The 5,322-nt window shown below is 41.4% G+C and overlaps 2 long non-coding RNA genes across 4 annotated transcripts in view; one reads left to right on the top strand and one right to left on the bottom strand.

Moving 5' to 3' along the window:
• LOC127351059 (uncharacterized) overlaps positions 1-3,997 on the bottom strand; it is a 50,479-nt gene extending 46,482 nt beyond the window's left edge. The window contains exon 1 of the long non-coding RNA XR_007880780.1: positions 3,875-3,997. This is a non-coding gene — a long non-coding RNA (uncharacterized LOC127351059). The remainder of the gene's footprint in view (positions 1-3,874) is intronic.
• Positions 1-5,322, top strand: part of LOC127351051 (uncharacterized) — a 59,047-nt gene that overhangs the window by 37,841 nt on the left and 15,884 nt on the right. The gene's annotated exons all lie outside the window — the stretch shown is intronic.

The raw sequence follows: 5,322 nt of genomic DNA, 5'->3' as shown, positions 1-5,322 counted from the left end.
TGACTCCCTCTCTCTCTCCCGCCTGCTGTATATATAGAGGAGCTGCAGGGGGAGGAGGGGGGAGGAGGGACTACAGGCTGCAGCCCTCGATCTAATCTGCAGCCCACACACACACACACACACACACACACAATCACACACAATCACAATCACACACACACACACAATCACAATCACACAATCACACACACACACACACACACACACACACACACAATCACACACACACACACACACACACACACACACACACACAATCACACAATCCACACACACACACACACACACACACACAATCACACACACACACACACACACACACACACACACACACAATCACACACACACACACACACACACACACACACAAAGATCATCAGTTATTGATCAGTCAGGATCATTGACAGTATGTATGATGGACAGAGCTTCCGGGTCTGAAAAGTGAAACCAATGTGGAAGTGAGTGCAACCTGCATTCTGTGTGATGGCCAGCAGAGGGAGCTCCACTGGCTGCACTATAAACTGATCCCATTCACTCTAATGGAGAATGAGCTCAGTAAACGGTTTCCTAATGAGTTTCTGGTCTCAGTCTCTAGTTTCAGTCTTCTTCCATACAGCATGACGTTCATTTAGTAACTGATGGTCCCATTGAGAGTAAAACAGACCATAAAGCAGGGTATGCTTTAGGGCGGGGCTACCTTGTGATTGACAGCTCATTCTCAGTGACTCCGTCCAGCTCAACCAAACTCAGATCAAACTGTCAAACAGTGCTGATCAGATATGGATCCAGATTCTGTTGTTGACTATTTCTCTCCTCAGATCTGTTCACAAACACATTTTACTGTTTATCTGGAATACCAGATCCTGTGTGAGCAGGAGAGCCGCCATTGTTTCCAAACCAAGAGCAGCCAATGAGAGCAGCTCCACTCACTGTACGTGACCTCCGCTGGCTGCATTTTACTGTCATGGCGGCGGCCAAAACGCTGAATTCCAGGCTTCAAAACAGTTCTCCACAAACCGATGGGTGACGTCACGATTCACAGTTGGTCAGGATCAGAGTTTGTTATTGATCAGTCAGGATCAGAGTTTGTAATTGATCAGTCACGATCAGAATTTGTTATTGATCAGTCAGGATCAGAAGCATAAATAACAAACTGTGGATCCTGCCCCAGTAAGATTAATTAGAACTATAAATGGCTCATATACCATTTCAGTCACACCATTACTACCATACATGTTAAATGTGTCTAAACTTAGTGTTAAATGTACTGACGTCGTTCTTTTACTTCTGTTTATTTTAGCTGGATCTGCAGCAGGCAGAGGTCAGTGGCAGCTCAGGAAAGATGGAAGAGAATCTGAGGCAGAGCAGGAGCAGTGAGCCACATCAGCTCAGTCCAAAACAGATAGCCGTTCAAAAACTTTAACAACTCCATATTTCCAAGAAAATTTGTTTAAAGATTTCCCTTGGCTTCACCACAGCCATAATTTGAAAGGAGGCCTGTCTTCTTGCACTGCACAAAGATTATAATGTTGAGAAGTCTTCTCTTACAAAAACTACAGATGCAGCATTTCATCTCTGCTGGATTCAGAAACTGAGAAAAAGGCCTTGGAGAAATTTACAGAATTTACACAAAAATCAAATCTCATAAGCTTACAATTCCGACACATTGCCAACAGTAAATCCTATTCATTCTCAGCTTTCTAGTACATTGGCAGCTTCACAGCAGAAGCCGAGGTTATGTTTGACAAAGACTATGAGCTCTCAGAGGCAATGAGTCAGAGGGTCGGTTATGTTAAGATCAGATGAAAACCCTGTACTCTAAGTGCTCACGATTACACAAGCCCCAAAATACAAAGTGACATGTTGATAATGGCAGAACTCCAACGTCAGATACACCGCCACTGAAATGGGTTACAATACTCACAGGAAGTGACCGAACAGGAATCAATCTGCCTTCAGTACTCAGAACAGTGTTGCTGACAACAGACGCACAGTTCATACACTTTCACATCTAACGGAATTAAGAGTTTATTTCAGTCTGAAGACAGTGAATACAGCAACGAGGTGACTTCCAGTGGCTCCGACCAGGACTCTGACAACGGGGATGATGAAGACATTGCAGGGACGGTCCGGCACTCGGTTTGACGGTTAGGCACCAGAGTTGTGTTTTACAATGAGTAAACAAGGAAATTAAGCTAACGTTAGTTAAATTCAGAAATTATTTCATTGTATTTTTCTGTTCAATGAGGAAAATAGTTGTTAGAATATTTCCTTTCTTAATATTTGGTAAGTTTATTTTATTTGTTATTGCTATGAGAGCTTATGGCACATAGCGCCACTCATCTCCGGCGGTGATGGGCGGGTATATCGGCAATCATGGTTGGGAATTTTAACCCCAGCTCACAACAGGACCAAATCTAACAAATGTTAATGTATTGATCCCCGCAGGGAAATTTGTTCTCTGAGTTTGACCCATCCTAAGAGTTAGAGCTGTGGGGACCCGCGCCAGTTCTCACAGAACTACCTAACATATCTGTTTTTGATGGTAGGAGGGAAGGACAGTATGACTGGAGCTCTTCCTCACACCTCTAAGCAGAGTAAAGATTTTCCATCAAAACCAGTTTGAAATCAATGTCCAAGCGAGCTCAGGCTTCTTCGAACAAAGGAAAATACTTTCCAACATCTTTGTCTACAAACAGAGGAAGAATCTAATGTAGTTGACCACGTGCATCATCACTAGTGCAGCAACTGCATTTACATGTATCTGTTATATACATACAATATTCAGACCTTGATGTTCACACACAGTCAAAAGGACTCTGCAGCTGGTCACCGTGTTGTTTTGCTATCTGACTTCTCCTCTGTGACTTTGACGTGCAGCGATCAGGATCAGGTCAGCAGCACACAGTGAGTGTTGTCACCTGTCTGACACATTTACCTTCTGCTGGGAACACACCTGCTGAGCTGCTCTAACCCCTTTCCCTTAATCTGAGCACCGTTCGACAAGCGTCACGTGCCACGCAGACAAGAGGAGGCACTCCTCACATGTCCCGGGTCAGCTTTACTGACCACGGTACTGTGGAGCTGCACTTTGTTTCTGTACAGACAGACATAAACATCAATCACATTCATATATGAACAGAGAATGAAGGCATTCTGGATTTCTACAGTCAGCACTTTAAAGTTTAAAGTGAATTATTTTGGAAAATACGCTTATTTGCTTTCTGGCGAAGAGTTCCTGCAGGAGGTTACTGGCAACATTCAATTAGCTAACTTATCTAAATCAGTGACAATGTAGCAAATTAGCTATTGTTTCACTAACATTAGCTATCAGATGTAATGTGGTCAGTTGGTAGCTAGCTAGTTAAATCAAAAAGTTATTGTTAGCAAAAAGCTAGCTAACTAACTAGTTAATTTACCTCAATCGATAGTTAGATAGTCGGTTTAATTATGAAGATGGTTAAAAGGTAAAAGTGACATATATAGTAACATCTAAAGTTGGCTAATGTTAGCAAATGTTGGCTAACTATCTAGCTAATCTATATCAATCATTAGCTTGTTACATCTGATGGCTAATGTTAGCAAAACCATAGCTAATTTGCAAAATAACGATTAAATTAGATCAGCTAGCTAGTTCAATGCTAGTTAATCAGCTAGATAACAATTGATGTTGATTAGCTTAGCATTTTGCCAACATTTGCTAATGTTTAGCTAACATTAGCTAACTTAATTTTTTTATTTAATTCAGTTTTATTTGTATAGCGGCAATTCGTAACAGAAGTTATCTCAGGACACTTTTCAAATAGAGCAGGTCTAGACCGAACTCCTTATAACATTATTTACAGAGACCCAACAGTACCACCATGAGCAAGACCTTGGAGACAAGGGCAAGGAAACACTGCCTGTTAAAAGGCAGAAACCTAGGACAGATCCTCCGGCTCTAGGTGGGTGGTCGTCTGTCTCGACCAGTTGGGGTGAGAGAGAGAGAGAGAGACAGACAGACAGAGAGACAGACAGAGAGACTTAAGATGTCACTATATAAATGTCTTTTATCTTTTTAACCATCTTCAAAATGTGGTTTTCTTTCTAACATAGATTACCTTAGCATGTAGTATATCTAAGTACAGGAAAGGAGAAAGTTGAAACTGTGATTGGAGCACAGAGCAAGAAGGGGCGGGGCTTAGGAAGGATCAACTGTTGTTTTTACACTTGAAAAATAGAGATGTAACCTTTTGACCCATTGTTGTTTCATTATTTAGCTTTATTTCTTATCTGTATATTTAGTGGCAATCAATAATTCACATGACTGATCAATATAAGAGCTAAGACTGAGTAAAAGAAGAGACTATGACTTAACGTGGGTCTCTGGTCCTGGACGATGGCCCAGATGAACGTAAAAAAGTGTGAATAAATCATAATCAGGGTGATCTACGAGCTGCCAAATGAAACCATGAAAGAAAGTTTTATCTGTCTTATCGGATGTCCTCACAGCAGCTGAGACGCTCAGGGTCGCATTCAGCTTTTATGTGTTTGACCTTTAACCTTTTCAGACGTCACTTTTCAGTGTGGAACGTACAGAACTTACCTTACTGTCACAGACTGAAATTGACATCAGCTGATCTTTAACCTGTGGATCTGACAGATCTGTATCAGTGGAGGTTCAGGATGTGTTGTGTCTCTCTCCTGCTCTCACTGTTCACACTCAGTACATGTGTATGATATCAGATACATGCAGTTGCCTTCATGTATCTGAACCCAAATTTGAATTTTTCCTACAGTTTACTTAACTCTGTGTTTAAATGTATAAGTATTATGTTTCTAAATGTTACGGTGTTAAAGATAGATTGTTAGAGAGATTATAAGTGACTGCTGCCTCAGAAGGACGTGAGGAGGGTGAGGAGGGTCCACCAGACCTCCCATTCAGTTCTGTCTAATCCATGCTGATTGGTCGGGTTAGGAGGACACGGTGTTCCTGTTCACACACACACACACACACAGTATAATCCCGTCCTTCCTGGCAACTCAAACACTTTGGTCACATTCAGTCTGAGTAACTACGGAGAGAAAATGTTCCCACTGATTTCATTATCATCATTACCGTAATGTCTAGAATACAACACAATTACTTTTCAGGAATTAATGCCCTCTAATCTAAAAATCTCCAGTGTTTCTTATGGAAGACAATTATTTGAGTTCTGACTATAAACCAGCACTCTGTAAGATCTGGTATTATTTCAGTCCCACTGTGGTTAATATGGACAGCTGCACATTGTTCTGATTACATTACGTATGATCAAAACAACAGCAGCCACTATTAATGAT

This window comes from Dicentrarchus labrax, unplaced genomic scaffold (assembly GCF_905237075.1).
Source record: "Dicentrarchus labrax unplaced genomic scaffold, dlabrax2021, whole genome shotgun sequence".
Classification (NCBI taxonomy): Eukaryota; Metazoa; Chordata; class Actinopteri; family Moronidae; genus Dicentrarchus; species Dicentrarchus labrax.
The sequence above is the reverse complement of the archived record's forward strand: the minus strand, read 5'-3'. Positions and strand labels throughout refer to the sequence as shown.